This window comes from Cavia porcellus, unplaced genomic scaffold (assembly GCF_034190915.1).
Source record: "Cavia porcellus strain 051 isolate PalLab524CR breed Dunkin Hartley unplaced genomic scaffold, mCavPor4.1 scaffold_11, whole genome shotgun sequence".
Classification (NCBI taxonomy): domain Eukaryota; kingdom Metazoa; phylum Chordata; class Mammalia; order Rodentia; family Caviidae; genus Cavia; species Cavia porcellus.
Window position 1 is genome coordinate 80,991,312 of NW_026947494.1, and position 17,281 is coordinate 81,008,592.

The window sequence follows — 17,281 nt, forward strand, 5'->3', positions numbered from 1 at the left end:
AATGAGAGGTTTATTTTCGTTGATGGCTCTGAAAACATAAGTGCAAGATCAGGCAGCCCTAACTGGACCTCTCATGAAAGAGACACACTATGGTTGGAGTATGTTTCAGAATACGTGCTCAAAATGTGGGCCTGGAAGCAGAGATAGAACAAGCTGGTCTGAGCTCCCTCGATCTCCTTCTAGTACAACCTCCAGTGACCTAAGGATCTCCTCTGAGGTCCCACTAAGGCTCACAGCGCCTCTCAATACTGCCACCCTGGGAACACACTTGAGACTCCCTTCTTGGGGAGAATTTGGCTAGAGTTGCTCCTCTGAGGATGGGTCATCCACTAGGTGTCTGTGGCCTTTAAGGGATGCTATTCATATTCGAACCATAGCAGGGAACACAGGTGGTTAGTGCTGAGGGTGCTATCTTATTTAAGGTGGTTTCAGAAGGCTTTTCAGAGGAGAGGATGTTTGGGCAGAAACCAGTAGAAATGTTGTTACGTTTTCCGGAGAAAGCCATTTCAGATGGGGGAACGGAGGGTTAGCGTATGTAAAACACAGAGAGAGCGATGGCAAGGGACAGGGCTGGTGTGGCCAGCCCAAGAGGGGCAGAAGCAAGTGATGGAAGACAAGAGCCAAGAAAGAGAAAGAGGCAAGTCCTGCAAGCTACAGAGACCACTTGAAGACTTCGGCTTTTGGCACAGTGTGAGACACAAAGCCATTGACGTGGTCAAGCTGAGGATTATGAGCTTTCGGAACCCTCTGTCAGTTCTCAAGAGACCAGATGGCAGGAGCTGGGAGGGAGGTGACTCAGACAAGGACCTTCCCATCAAGTTAGCAAGAGAAGGATGCAACTTGCACAACCAAGCAAAGTTGGAAGCAATGAGAGAGAGTTGATTTCCGGATTATTTTGGAGGTGAAGCCACCTAAGTGTCCGACGGACTGGACAAGCAATGTGAAAGGTAGGGGTGAGTCCAGCAAGACCTCAGCATTGCCTGGCCATGCAGACTTCACTGTATCCCAGGGAGCTTACCAAAGCCACTCTCAAAGCAGAGAGAGAATTCCCTCCACAGGAGGGGTTTCAGCTAGAGCTATTCTGCCCTGAATGGCTCACCCACCAAGTATTTGTGGGCTCCTTCCTCTCCTCTTCCCTGTACAGGGAGAGGGAGTCGAACCATCCTCCGGCAGGAAGACATCCAAAGGGAACTTTTCCTAGAATTGTGAGCAACAGTGAGCTGCTAAAAATGAGGCCCGACTTTACAGGCACATACTGGAAATGAGGGCTATTAATAGGTTCCTGCAGGCCGCCTGCCACCCCGAGACAGGCTGTGAGGCGGTGAGCTCACCCAGCTGTGTCAATGGGGGTGGGAGGCAGAATTCAAGAGCTTTAAAGTAGGCCAGGGAAACAGAATAATTTCACAGAGTTGTCTTAAGAACGCAAAAAGAGTCAATAACCATTTCCCAGTATATAGTCCAGCAGAGCCGTGAGCTCGGGTAAATATTTGAGTTGCACACAAATCTGAAAGCTCAGGGAGCAGACAGGTTTTGTCAGTGTCTGCTGCCTGGCTCTGCCTTTGCAGAAATAGCATAAATGGATGCCTCGATTCCCCTCGGCACCCTTACACCTTGTTAGGGCAGGTACTGAGAGGGTCCTGTGAAATCCAGCGTACTACTGGGACACAGGAAACCAAGCAGCAAGAATGAAGGTCCTTGAAAAACTGACCATTTCTCTCAAGTGACAAGAAGCCAAAATAATAATAATAACAACAGTAATAATAACAGTCCTCAGATCTTCAGTTCCCATTATGTGCCTCTTTCCCCAGCCAGCATTTTTCAGGAATGTTGATTTCTGATGAAATCAACTTGGTATAGTAAAACAATCAGGCTGCATGAATATCTTGCTTTGAATCCCAGCTGCATCCATTTCCAGCTGACCTCAGACAAGCTGAGTTAGTATTTTTGAGCTTAGTTTCCTCATCGGTAAAATGGGCACAGTACTACTTACTACTTACACAGCACTGTGACACTCAAATGGGAAACATCTGATTGGTCCATAGCGAGGAGCTGCAAATGTGAGTTTGCTTTCCTGGTTTCTAATGGAAGAGATGGAAAACAGACTTTAAGCCAAGAAACCTGCACATAGCCAGGGAATCCAGAAGGAGAGCACTGCAGTAAGCATATTTTCCAAACAGAGTCCATTGACCCTAATCCTACATTGAGTATAAAAGTCAGGAACAGTGCCTACTTCTCTGGTCCCCTCCAGAAAGTCCTCTATGGCAATTCAGTATAGCAGAATCTGTTTGGAATGTGTCCAGTGTGCAACGAACAGAAACTGCCTTACATTTCCCCCTTAGTCTTGCAGGCTTGTCATGTTTTCTGCAAAAAGTAGAGATCAGTGGAGGGTATTCTGGGGACTCAGGACTAGGAAGTTCCATGTGGTCTCTGATCTCCTTCCTTTGCTTCTCAGTTTCATTTGCATCTCACAAAAAGCAGAAACCCCTCAAGTAGAAACAGAGGCTGGGAATGAGTCTGTTTCTCTCTCTCTGTCTCTCTGTCTCTCTCTCTCTCTCTCTCTCTCTCTCTCTCTCCCCCCCCCCTCCCCTCTGTCTCCCTTCTCTTCTCTTGGAACAGATTCTGGAGGAATCTAAGTATCACTGTAAAATTCACAAAATCCCAAACCCACTGAGTGAGCAGCAGATGAGGGAAATTGTTCCACATCCCGCCAAGAGGAAATGAACGGGACTGGGAGAAGAATGTGCTGCGTGGTGTGAAAGCTGTTTTGATTCCTGATGCTGAACATCTGCCACATTGTATGAGCAGCCACCATCTCACACAGACTGCAAGGACCCTCTGAATACTGGCCGGAGCTGTGGCCCTCGGCAGCTGTGGGAACACGGACAGGAAGCAGAGGACCCTGAAAGAAAGAGTAGGAGTACATCCTGTGGGGATAGATAAAAAATAAGGGCCAGGCTGTGAGAACCTCTTCCCAGCAGACACGTGAGCTCAGGAATTTCCTGAGCCAAAGATCTGACTCCAGTTATTTGTTGTATCTGTTTATTTGTTCTCCAGGATATTTTGCATAATTTGGACAAAGGGAAAGTAGGCATTAAAGCCAAAATGTATATGACTGCCCTTTGGAAGTGTCTGCTTACAGAGCACACTCATGACCCTGGGCAAAGAGGCGTTAGTTTGTCATTCAGAATTTTCCTGCTGGCTAAAGGGTGAGGCAGAACAGGAGGCCCTGACAGAGGAAGCCAGGAGTGTCTGTCAGAGCTCTCTCCTGGATAGACAGAGACAGACAGACAGACGGATAGCACAGGAAACACGGTTAGCCCCATTATGTAGCCGCTCTTTCTGCCCAGTGAGGGCTTTCAGCCTGCCTCCTGAGCTAACTCCAGCCAGCAAAGAGGAGTGTTTTTCGAGTCGCACAACCAGGAAGTCATTTATCATTATCAGAGACCTTATCACACACTGGCATTCCTCTGAATTTCCAAGAAAGTTGCTCCATAATTTTTGCTAAGACTTAATCGTTCATTCATCTGACCCTGTGTATTAGAATCATAAGCAGCAAAGTACATGTTGGATAAAATTATGCTTTTAGTGGTTGTTGGTAGCAGACACTTATTTTTCCATTCTTTGAAGATAACTATGAATATATATTTTTGGTTTCCCGTGTTCAGCATCTGCCATGACACAGCACTGGGTAACGGCCACTGCTACTAAGCAGACTAAGGCCTGCTGCTCTCTGGCTCAGTGCCTTGCAGATCTCCAGAGGGTTTAAATGTCAGGCAGGCTTCAACGTCTTCCTGTGAGAAGAGAGGGTGGCAGCCTGAAAGGCTCCTCCTCAGTCCAACTCACTTCCTCATCTGAATCCCTCTGGCCCTGAAGTCTGCTTGATGGGCTATGAGCTTCATGCCCTAGGTAAATACTCATTAAGTGCTCCCTTGGATAGAGTGTACCTTCTTAGGGTCCTCGGCATTTCCCCAAGGATGCCCTGTACCCTAGTGACATCCTTGGTATCTCCTTGCACCGTTCAGGGCTCAGACTCAGCTGCCTACAAGACCAGAGCTGCATCTCTATTTCACCTTCTCACCAAGTGTGGGTCTCTCTGATGTGAGCTTCATTTCTGTTCCATCTAGATATTTTTATTTTTCTTAAAGAAATCTCTCTTTATTCTCTCTTTATTGCACTCCTTTTTCCCCTGTTTCCTCTCTCCCCGCCTTTCCTTTAAGGTCCACATCCCCCAATGGAGCACGACAAGGCTCAATCTCCAACAAGATCCCTTACCGCCTGGGACCCTCACTTAGCCCTGGGGACCTCAAGGCATGGACTTTCTCCCACTAGGATTCAACAAGTGGTCCGGACCATCCTTCCTGGCCCTGACTAGGTACATTTCTCTTCTGTGCATTTACAAATTCACTTTTCACTGTGGGTTGTTATGCACAGCAGTCCACCCGACTCATTTCACCCTAACCTCGGGTTTTACTGGGGCATGTGAACATCCAGCCACCTGCACCCCAGCAAACTAAAGGGATGGGAGGGGAACAGAGATCCACCCACAAAACACAGTCACAAAGAAGTGTTCAAAAGACTCCAGGATTTGGAGCTGAACATCTCTTCTGATTTCCCAAAGCCGATGGAAATATTCTGAAGGTATTAATAGAATGCAGATGTTGGAGATTGCAACTTAGAATTCTGCTGAACAAATGACCCTGTTGGGAGGTCGTTTCCAGTCTCAGGGGACATTCCGCAGAGGGTCCAGCTGATTGTCTCATATTGAAACAACATGTCCAAGACATTCCCGCCAGAAGAGAGCGGAACAAGGCTACTCTGACCAAATATAAATCACGAGGCAAAGGGCAACGGAGCTGCCCGGTTCTGCCCGCCCCCCTCCCTGACTCACTCTCCTCCACCCTCCACCCCGCAAGGAAAACAGCGTGGAGGAAGAGGCTGCCAAGCCAAGCCGACTGGGCGCCAGCCGGCCGAGCGGCACACATGGCGGCCGTTCGGGGAGTTCACAGCTTTCCACGCTGTGGCCCTGATGTTTTTGCTTCGCTACAATTTGTTTCTGATCTTAAGTCAAGTCCTTACAATGCTGGGATCCCCTGGAGAGCTTATACTTTGACCTTACCATAATACCAGAGGCCAAGAAAAAAAGATCAGATAAGAGGGAAATTCTGTTGGGAGGTGGATGGCAGGAAGACAGGGCAGGGCATTTGTTACTAAAGTAAAAGTGTTACTTGTGAAATGATTGCCCATCCAATAAAAAGAACAGAGTGTCTGTCAAGAGACAAGTTGCCAAAATGGAAAGAAAGTCTTCTTTCAAAGGTCGCCAGACCTGGCGATCGTGGATGAGCTGTGTGTTCAAGGAAGGACACATTAGCTGGGCTGGGGCAGGAGACCGTCCACAGTGACCAGTACAGCCACTGGACAGAGCCTTTCATAGCTGTTTGTTATGAAAATGTGGGAGAGCCCACCGTGTCCTCTGCTGGCCAGCCCTGCCCACCACCACTCCTCAGGGCAGACCCAGAGTTTTGGGCCAGAAGCTATGGTCCAGATTCACTGGCCACCAGAGCTGCTTCAGATGACTAGAGGACACTGGGCAGAGTGGGGAGGGGATCTGGTCTCACCACTCAGAGGTGGGGTAGGTGCCACAGGCGTGGGGACACCAAAGCTCCTGCTGAGCAAAGGCACCCATTCCTGCAGCCCCACCCAGTCGTGTGCCCTCAGGAGCAGATACCCCTAGTGACAGAAACACCAAAACAGGAAGCCCTTCAGAGAGAGGGCCAGTCTGAACCTTGCCACTGGGGATAGACCCTGGAAGACAGTCAGCTGTGTGCTTCCAGATGAGGAGCATGCTGAATTCAGATCTCTAGATCTGAAAGAAGAGGCAGACTATGACAGCATGCCCTGATGGAGGAAGTGAACAGCCTTTCTCACGTGGAGATTGCTGCAGAGGAGGCCCCAAGGATTATGGGCCACTCACTGAAAATCCCCCCACACGGTGGAAAGCAACACAGAGCACTGGAGATTCGGAGAGGGGCTCACTCACACACAGGGCTGTGAGCAAATATTAAGGGTTAGAAAGAAATTCCAGGTTGAAAGGGAACATTCAAAATTATTTTTTTTCCTTTGAGAATTTATCAGAAAGCAAGATAATGAGCATCCTAAGCAGCTAAATATTTGGGCTTCGTTAAAAAATAAAACATTCCTTTACAGAGGACACCCAGGAGGCCTGCTTTGAGGTGACGTGTCTGGTGGCTGTCAACCTCCTCCCCAAGGGAGTAGAAGATGAGGGCATTCTGCACACTGTGGGGATCCACTGTGAGAGCCAAGGAGAGAAACCAAAACAAGTTTGGGGATCGAAAGAGGCTGGGATGTAGGATTAGAATGTAGACATTTTATGCGTTACCAGACAGGAGAAAAAAGTATTTCAGACAAGGGGAAGAGCATGCCAAGGCCTAGAGAAAAATTGTGAATTATTGGACAGATTTTAGTAGAGGGAGCAGGTAGGAGATACAGATAGGAGGGTGAAGGGGTGAGCCTGGCCCAGACCACAAACCCTGCTAAATGTTAAGGCTTCTGTTCTTGTGGTAGTGGTGGTGGTGGTGGTGATGGTAGGGACTGAACCCAGAGCCTTTCACACTGAAGGACATCCCTAGCCTTCTTTTTATTTTTTATTCTGAGACAAATTCTTGCTAGCTGAGTTGGCCCTGCTGAGCCCAAATGTGCAACCCTCCTGCACAATCCCCTGAGAGCTGGGGGATTACAAGCCTGTGTCACCACATTCAGCTTGGCTACCTGTTTTGTTATGGTAAAATGTGCATAGAATTTACCATCCTAACTAGTTTTAAATGTACAGTGCAGCAAAGCTAAGTACATTATTGTGCCACCATCACCACCACCCAAGTCTGGAAATCTTTTCATACATCAACATTGAAACCCTGTACCCAGTAAACGCTAACTCCTGATTCCTCCCAGATTCTGCCAATTGCCACTGCATTTTCTGTCTCTGTGAATTCAAAAATTAAGTAACTTTTAAAAGTGGAAGCTAGGCATGGTGATACATGGCTAAAATCTCAGCACACAGTAAGTCCCAGCAAGAGGATCACTGCAAATTTGAGAGCAGCCTGAGCTACAAAGTGAGCTCAAAGCCAGCTTGAACTGCATAGTGAGACCCTATCTCAAAAAGACAAAAATAAATAAAATAAAAGTGGAATCAAACAGCATTTGTCTCTTCTGTGACTGGCTTTCAAAAAACTTTGCATGATATTCTCAAGGCACACACCCATGTTGTCACATGAATCAGAGTCTCCTTTTTAGGGTTGAATGGGTTTTTGTTTGTTTGTTTGTTTTGTCTTGTTTTTGTTTTTGTTTTGAGACAAGGTCTCATTATATAGTTCAGGGGGTCTTTGAATTTGCTACGTAGCTTAGGCTGGCCTCAAACTCACAGTGATCCTCCTGCCCCAGCCTCAAGAGTACTGGCATTCGAGGTGTACACCACCATGCCTGGCCTTAGGATGTTCCTGTGAATGTATCCACTCATCCATTAGCGGACAGTTGGGCTGCCTCCATCTCTTTGATGTTGTGCATAATGCTGCTATCCACAAAGATACATACTTCTTCACGACTGTGTGTTCACTTCTTTGGACAACACACCCAGAAGGGGGATACCTGGATTATATGACAATTCCACTTTTAATTTTTTGTAAGCTGTCATACTGTTTTTGAAAGCAGCTGTCTCATCTTACACTCCTATCAACAGGAAAGAATAGTACCAATTTCTCCGTATTTTCACCAACACTTGATTTAAGGATTGGACTTTAGAAGAAAAAGGCCTGGGAGGATTTTTAAACATCCACAACAGAGCGCTGAGTTAGTCATATCCCTTGTTCTTGGCTCACTACCATGAATATATACAAGGTCGTCTTTGCTATAATTTTTAATTCCATTGTATCCCATATAACACTCCCATTCCTTTCCCCTGCAAAGGCAATATTTTAAAATTTTATGTCTTCATATTTGAACGTGTCCTCACAAAGTATGGTTTACAGTTTTGTGTGCATAAATTCTTGATGTATGTAAATGATTATATAATTTACCTTACCACATTTCTTATTTTAATGAAGAAATCAAGCCCTCTTTATCAACAGCTTTTATAACCATGAATTCATTCAATCTTTGATCAAAAATATTCAGGGAAAAAAATTTTTCTATGCTGACCATATAAGGACATTTTTCCCTGCCATTACTCCCTTAAAAAATACAGTATGACAACTATTTAAATAGCATTTGCATTTTATTATACATTAAAACTAACCTAGAGATTAAAGTACATGAAAGCACATGTGTGGACTATATGCAAATGTAGAGCCATTTTATATAATGGACTTGAGCATCTACAGATTTTGGTATCATGAGGACAGAGGGAATCCCAGAACCATCCCCCTCAGATGTGCAAAGATGTTTTTAAATTTGCCTGTGCCACTAGCCGTGCACTAAATCCATTGCTTTTGACCACCGCACATCTGACCTGTGTTTTCATGCTCTGCTCTTCCCCATCCAGACTTCAGAGACCAACACCGAGCTTGCCCTAACTCCCATGCCCACAAACAACGCTACAGTGTAAGTCTCCATGCCCATCACCTCAGGACCTTGCCTGAGGGTTTCCACAGAGCATTGCAGGACAGCCCTTGGTTTATGGGGCCAGGTCCTGTCCGCACAATCACCAGTAGGTGCAGGGCTCCTATGAGCAGGAAGCAGTGGGAAAAATCCTGTTGGGAAGCTGAAATTGCAGAACAGATTACAAATTCGACTGGTTTTTAAAGAGTCAAACTATTGAAGGATTTTAGCAAACTCTGTCAATCAGGTAAAGAAAAAACCCTGATTTTATATTCTGCACAATACTCAGGCAAGGCCTTCCTTCGTGTCACTCTTCTAGCCAAGCAACTGCTGATAACTGTGATTGAACCACAGAAGATTCAGCACTCGGAGAAGATAATCTCTGCCTCACACTCCCTCACTTCTATGCACACTTGACAGTGTGTGCAGCTTTTATGAAAGGTGTGTTAAAAGCAATTTTCTAATAAGAAAGCAGTAATAACAAGCATGGCGGGGAAGTCTGAGAAGACAAGGGGTGAGTTCTACAAGGGGACCGAGTCTGCAGAGGGAGACACTAGAGTCACACTAGAGTCGGAGCTCTCTCTATACAAATTGTTGCATCATCAAAGAGGACACCGCAGTGCAGAGCACACCTCGGCACAAAGGAAGCAACATGCCCAGGACAGGACAGGACCTCCGTGCAGCTAAGAATTAGGAAGACTCCAGTACGTAAACTACAGATTAGAAGTTTGGATTCTTGGCCAACTCCTTGACTTGCTACCTTCAGTTTCTTTACCTATAAAACGGTAGCAATCATCATTTCTATTTCTACTTCCTGTTCAAAGAACTTGGCGATTCCCTGTGCTAGGCACAGCTCTAGGTGTAAGGAGCTTTAGCCTGAATAAGTCAGACCAAATTTCTACCATCATAACACTTGTGCCCCAGTGGGGAGAGATGATGAGAAAAGTGAATCAATACCCACTTCCCTTAACTCAGCGTAGTAAGCAAGATGGTACCTGGGGACTCCCTCCTCCTTCAGATGTAGATGATATTATCTCCTGCCTTCATCCTTTCCCCTATAGAAGAAATCCGGGAATGGCCCAAGACTTTCTGCAAACACTTAGGAACGCATCTCTCAAGGCCATTTTGCCCCCTACTTCCTTCCCACTCTGAATGCTTGTTCTGTATACGTTATATACTTACACACAAGTGCACGCACACACACAGCAGTGTTAAGCTGAATCCTTTGAAGCTGGTGGGGGCTTTCAGAACAGCAAGGTCTCCCTCTACTCTGCAGTAACAGATTTGCCCCTGGACCTCACTAACCCATCCTCCCTCCTTGCTCACTGTTTGCTCATCAAGGCCTGTGGAGTTTATATTGCTACCCCAGTGGGTCCAGAAGGCTGACCATCCTATTGGTGCACCTGGAGAACAGAGCAGGCAAGGCTTGTCCTGGGAATGCTGTTTCCTAGTACTGTGGTGTCCTCTACACTGCAGTGTCCCCTTCGATGACCTAGTGATTTGTACAAAGAGAGCTCCAACTCCAGTTCTCCCTCTGCAGACTCTGTCCCCTGATAGAACTCACCCCTTGTCTTCTCAAGCCTTGGCTTTATAGTTTGCCTTGTTGGATTTTTATAATGCTTGGGACCTGTTAACCCTTTCCTTCTTGCCGATTTCTTCCTCTTGGAAAGAGATTTTTTATCTTCAGCTTGTCTTACCACTGTATTTTGAGAACACATACCTTGTTTTACTTTACAGATTCATGTATACCTGAGGGGACATTGCCTTAAAATGAATCACACATGTCAGATTTAGATGACACTTAGTTGAGATAGGGTTAGAATTTAAAGTTGAAGTTCAAATGAGTTAAGACAGGGGGTTGTTGGAATGGAATGAAATTATTTTATGTCTGAAGCCAAATTTGGGGAGCTGGGATGGAAGGTCTTAAACTGAGTATTTGTGTCTCCTCAAATTAATCTGAAATTCGCGCCTCTAATATGATGGTTTTAGGACATGTAGCTTTTGGGAGGAAATTAGATCATGCGGGTGGAGCCCCCATGAATAGGATTAGTGCCCTGATAAAGGAGCCCTGAGGGAGTCTACTTGGCCTTTCTGCTATGTGAGGACACAGAAAGAAGAGGTCACTACAAGACATGGGACCTGTTGTGCTTTGATCTTAATCCCCTCAGCCTTCAGAAATAACAGAAATAAATTTCTGTTCATAAATTAGTAAGTCTTTTGTATTTTATAATATCCTAAAAGGCTAAGATATCTCCTTTTCCTGTTTTCTGTCTCAGAAACAATAGAGCTATACAATCAAGCAAGTCAGACACCCAGGAGTCCCTCTGGACCCATCTATAGCCCCATATTTAAATCCAGCATGAAATACCTTGATTTTACTCATGAGGAATTGCTTGAATTTTTGCTTTCTTCCAACTTAATAGCCATTTTGTTTGCTTCTTTCATCTTCTTCAGAACCACTACAGTATGGTCCCTCACCACCAATCCATCCTCCAGGACATGCCCAGCAGGGTGACTCCAAAGCCATAACTACACACATGTAACTCTGTTATTCTGGAGCATGATAAAAGTTCTGAGCCTCACCAAACAGTACTATCGGCCCTACCTCATCAGCTCCACCTCACACTGTATTCCTCATCCTCTCCATCTACCAACCACGCTGCCTTCTCCTCTGTTCGCCTAATTTCTTCTTATCTTTCAAATCTCAAGTCATACACTGAGTTCCTTTCCACATCCTTTGACAATGCCACACATCTTTTCCTGATATAGTAGTGCGTTGCAATGGTCTATTTACAGTTTTCGCCAGGGTTTGACAAACCAACGCCCACAATCAAAACTGGTTCCATCATCCATTTTTGTAATAAGGTTTTCTTGGAACACTCACGCACTTGCCTTTGTGTGTCGTGTAACTCTTTGCGCACTGTAACAGTAGAGATGGGTAACTATGACAGAGACCAGGGTCCACCACCCCTGAAGTCTTGGCTGTCTGACCTTTCACAGAAAATCTGCCAGTTTTGCTTATTTGGTGAGCCTGTCATGCACACACTCAGTAATCCAGTGAAGACAAAGATTGTGTCAGTTTTTTCCACTGTAATATTTTAATGTCTTCTAAGCAGTGCCTGCAACTCAGCAAAAACCCCATGGAGATTGATTGGATAAATGAAGAGTCAAGTTTGCCCTGTTATCACACCACTCCCAACCTTTGGGCACTTTCTAAGCAAACACAGTCATGATGTCAGGAGGCAAGCAGGTGATTTCACATTTTACGTATTCCTTGCCTCTCTGGTAATTCCCATTCATTCTCCTGCCTCTTTGGTAATTTCCCCTCATTCCACAGCTGAGGTTCCTTGACAACTGTGTATTCTTTTGAAGAGGTAGTAGGCACATAAGTAAACATAGCCTGTTTCTATGCCTGCAGGCTTCCACCTGCATGTATAATCATTGCAGGTAGAAAACACCGGGGAAAAATTGCATCTGTTATGAACATGTACACTTTTTCTTGTCAATGGTCCCTAAATAGTACAGCACAACAGCTTTTAAAATACAGTATAACAGATTTTACATAGCACTTACAGTATGTTAGATATTATAATTTAGAGGTGAGTCAAAGTATACAGGAGAATATGTGTGGGTTCAATGCAAATGTTGTTAGGTAAGGAATTTGAGCATTCTTGGATTTTGGAATCCATGTGGGTACTAGATTCCCTTCACATATCTAGGGAAAACTTCAATCTGACTACAGAGGTTTATTACTCGAAGTAGGAACAAAGTGATTGCGTGTGAATCAGGAACTACCTTTGGGGGCCGATCTTTCCCTAATCTCTAGACACCGTCACACAGCCTGTGACAGTGGCAGAGCTCTACTCTCATTTCCTAGCTCAGATTGATGCTGTTTGGAGAAATTCATTCACATCTACTGACTGCAAAGTCTCTTTTCTTTTAAACACATCAATATTTCCAAAATGTGTGCTCTGTCATGATTTTTATGAGTCTGGAAATGGGGCATCCTCCATAACCACTGTAGAGATTCTTCAAGAAAGAAACCTGTTCAGCATTCCTAAAATATATTTGGACTCCAAGCATCTTTTCCCTATGAAATATCTAGAAACTTTCTACAGAGGCTGGCATTCTGTGGAACACATTGGAGAAACATGCATTTTTAATAATCCAACTACCCGCTGTTATCAACGTTATACTTAGGGTGGGACAGTGTCCATCCTGACTCTCTGCCCAGCCAGGACCACATTTAAGTCACTGCACCTCTAAAGAGGGGGATTTGAATAAGGGCAATGGGCAATGTGTTTTCTTAAGTTTTCTTCCCATAAAATGCCGTTAGCTCTTGAATTACTTTCAGCCTAACTGATTTAAACTGTCTCAGATAAAATGCAGTTTGACTATCTGAGCAAAGTCATGCACCCACAATAGAAATGACAGAGATAATCCTCTTAAAAGACTGTTGCAATCTGAAAGAGACCTTAGCTAATTAGGTGTAATTTGGATATCAGGATCCTCTCTCTCTCTCTCTCTCTCTCTCTCTCTCTCTCTCTCTCTCTCTCTCTCTCTCTCTCTTTCTCTCTCTGTTTCTCTGTTTCTCTCTCTCTGTGTCTCTCTGTCTCTCTGTTTCTCTCTCACTCCCTCTGTCTCTCTCTTGTCTCTTTCCGTCTCTCTCTCACTGTCTCTCTCTCTCCCTGTCTGTCTCTCTGTCTCTTTCTCTCTCTGTGTTATACCCCAGTAGGCATCTCATCAGTCCTCCTTATTCAAAAGCAGCAACCAGTCTGACAACTGAGATGCTATCAGCTGCCCCTGCTGTTCTTGGTTGGTAACTGGAGTGATCACTTAGCCTTTGTTTTTTGCTCAGGCACAGCCTCTCATTCATCTTTATATTACTCCACTGCCTGTTCAAAGAACGTGCACTGGATGAAATTGAAGGCCTTTCAGTTTTCATCTTACAGACCTCTAACAAACTCATGTTTTTGATGACCTGCCATGAACCCAACACATGCTGAGCTGAAGTCTATGCCTCCATAAACTGAAGGGAAAGATAGGGATGCAATGGTTCACAGTGCCCTGTGACAAGTGCTGTGTCATCACTAATGCTGACTTCTAGAAAACTGGAAGGAGTCTGACAGAAGACACTGGCCATTGGAGACCTGATGGAGTGAACATGAACATCACAGGGTCAATAAGGGTTTTCAAAGAAACAGAGCCATGGGCAGGAGGCAGCACCTGTGTGGGGGGTTAGCTGAGGTGATGGAAGCCAAGGAGGACTTTTAAGCAACATAACATGACTAAGTCTATGGTTAAGATGAAAACTCAGTCTGGGAAGATTGTGAGAGAGAATTCTTTTTTGTTTGAAAAGGCATTGTGATAATTCCTCACTGTCCTAAACTAATACTCTCTGAATCAGCAACCCCTGATGTGCTGGTACAGTCTACTACCTAGAAGGTACTCTGTGGTCTGCCGGAAGACACGGTGCTGCTCCCGTGCATGAGGCCACCCCTTCTGATGAGTGTAGCCTGCCGCTGCCAGACCAGGGCAGAGAGCCAAAGAGGGAAAGAAATCCACTGTCCACGCCTGCCTGTCTCATCCTCCTCAGGGCCCAGGCACCTCCGGCAGTGGTGAGGTGTGTCCAGGGCTTGGTGGCGCCCGTGGCCGCAGGAGGGGTCTGTACCAGGCGGCACTGTCCTGGTGGTGTGGCCTGGGACAGCAGCTCCGCAGGATGCCAGACAATACAGGGAAGGAAAAGGAGGGAATCCTTGACCTTGGGCTGGAGCCGGGTGCAGACCACTGAACCCTGGTGTCTCCACAGGTCCTAAGACATAAAAAAATTCTTGGAAGCTGACAAGGCAGCAAGTGAAAACAAAAGATTCTATCTGGTAGGAAGTAGGATAAAATGGAGAGAATTTGTTTTGTTTGGGGAGATAAAATAAGCAACGGACCACTGAACTAAGGTCAGGAGAACACAGCAGCTGCCTGCAGAGTAATGGTGGAGGGAAGAGGAAATGTGTTGGAGACAGGTACAAAGAAGCAGCTATTTAGAGGAAAATCATCTGACACTCATAATGGCTCCTCTGCTTTAGATGAATAAACCAACCAAACCCATCACCACAAAAACACCAGAGGCAGTTTCTTTGTGCAGAGTCCTGTTGGGGGAGGCAAGACATCCCCAAGAGGTCTTTCCAATTCCCAAGTCTGTATCTGGCCTGCAAGTGAGAATTCCTCCTAAAAGGAGCCTCAGGTAGAAATGTGGCCACACATCGAGCAGCCTGGCCCTTCATCTATACGACCATTATTAGTCCGCAGAGCCATTTATCTTAAGGCCATTTTATCACACTTGAAAACAAGCTTGGGCCAACAGGGTTTCTACAAACTTTGGAAAAGCTGTTCATACCAATTCAGCTTTGCTATCAGTAACTCATGAATGTTTCTTAAATTTACTTACCCAGAGAGTTCTGTGCCCTGTCCATCTGCTTCATATCCAAGTAGCTTCAGAAGTGATGTAGCCACCTCACCAGACATGTATGTCCTTCTCCATTTCATCACACATGGCCTCTCCTACAGATGTTCAAAGCACTTTCCCAATAGGGGGCCATGGCCTAGAAAGAATTTAAAAATTAGACACTTTCACAGAGCAATGTTACAAAACCATCTATGTTAGTCGTCTTTCCATCACTAACAAAATACCTGATGCAGGCTTCTTAACATGTAACGATAGATTCACTCTAGAAGCCCAAGTCCACAATTAGCCCACAAATGTGGGCCTCGGATGAGGGCAGCACAGCATGGCAGGAGCTTGTGTGCCAAAGGGGTCAATCACAGCTGCGGTCAGGTAGCAGAGATAGAAGAGACAGGAGCCTCACCATCCCTTTTGGGGGAGGGACCCTAATTACCCAAAAGACCCCATCTCATAAAGGTCTACAACACCTCCTAATACCTCCAGGAAGCCAGTCTTTACCTACGAACCTTTGGGAGATACTCATCCAAACCACAGCACCATCTTCATTCCTACAATTGGTTTCCTGTTTACAGTATCAGCCACTTGGACTATGAAGCCCCACACAAAATGCACAGTACAATCTGTCTTGTAGGTGTGAACTTATGAAGTTGTTGCACAGGCAAGTGATGCAGAGGATCAAAGCAGGCATCCACATCGGTCTTTGCCAAAGACAGAGCTAACCTGACAGAGTCATTTGGGGCTCCTGGTGGCAGCTCAGGATGGTGGTAAGAGAGCTGAAGAGCTGACCTGCCACTAACAAGCTGTGCTTAAATCCAGGTGATTTTTAAAAATATACAAACAGCTCTATTGAGATATAATTTTATACCATATAATAATATATAATTCAATGATTTTTAGTATAAGCATAGCACTAAATGTTTTCTAGAACCCTCCAATGAAGCCATCTGACTTGAAACTTTGTTATATTCCTGATTCAATCAGTTTACTTGTTATAGGTCTCTTGAAATTTTTATTTCTTCACAAATTAGTTTTGATTGTGCACGCGCACGTGTGTGTGTGTGTGTGTGTGTGTGTGTGTGTGTGTGTGTTTCTAGGAATTTGTTCAGTTAGATAATCTAATTGGTTAACAGATAATTGATCATAAGATTCCTTTTTATAATCCTTTTTATTTCTACAAGATCTGTAATAATGTCCCAGTTTCATTTCTAATTTTAGTTATTTGCAACTTTTTTATTTTTAAATGTAGCTTATAGCTTGCCAATTTTGTTAATACTTTCAAAGAATCAACTTCTGGATTCTTTTAAACCAACTTTTGGATTCTTTGAAATTTTCTGTTGTTTCCTGTTGTGTGTTTTATTTATCTCTGATCTAATCTTTATTGTTTCTATTTCTGCTAATCTTGAGTTTGGTTAGGTTTTCTTTTTTCTCGCACCTTTAGGAATAAAGTCAGATTATTTTTAATGTATGCTTTTATAGTTACAAATTTCATTTGAACACAGCCTTTACTGCATCCCACAAATCTTGGTATGCTCGATTTTCATTTTCATTCACCTCAAAGTACATGTTAATCTTCTTTATGATTTCTTCCTTGACGATTTAATATTTAAACATGCTTAACTTCTACTTATGTAAATTTTCTAGTTTTATTTCCATTACTGATTTCTAATTTCATTTCACTGTGGTTAGAAAGCGTACCTTTTATGATTTCAACATTTTTAAATGTACTGCCACGTGTTACACAGTCCAACCTATTTGCTATAATAAAGAATATTCCACATACACTTGAAAAGAATGTTTATCCTGTTGTTGGACAAAGTACTCTCTATATGTCTCAAGTTTACTTAGTTTCTGGTGTGATTTAGCTCCTCTATTTCTTCACTGACCCTCTTTATAGTTATTCTACCACTACTGAAGTTTCCAGCTTTTAATATAGAATTATTAATCAAGATATGAGATGTATATATATATATCAATTTCCAAGGTAATTATTATGTAATTATTATGTATCACAAGCATATAATAAATAAATAAAGTACCTTACTAAAAAAGAAATATCTTTCCCTTCATTTCTGTCAATGTATTTTGGGCTATATATGTATACATTTTTAATTTTTATTTCTTGATCAATTGAGCCTTTTTTCAATGTCTAATGCCTTTCTTTGTTTGTGGATTTATGCATAGAAGTCTATTTTATCTGTCATTAGTGTAGCCAAGTTT

At 44.2% G+C, this 17,281-nt stretch overlaps 1 long non-coding RNA gene across 1 annotated transcript in view; it reads right to left on the reverse strand.

Annotated features, from left to right (window-relative positions):
* LOC134478030 (uncharacterized) overlaps positions 1 to 17,281 on the reverse strand; it is a 36,063-nt gene that overhangs the window by 3,584 nt on the left and 15,198 nt on the right. Inside the window, exon 2 of the long non-coding RNA XR_010050371.1 lies at positions 15,050 to 15,203. This is a non-coding gene — a long non-coding RNA (uncharacterized LOC134478030). The remainder of the gene's footprint in view (positions 1 to 15,049; positions 15,204 to 17,281) is intronic.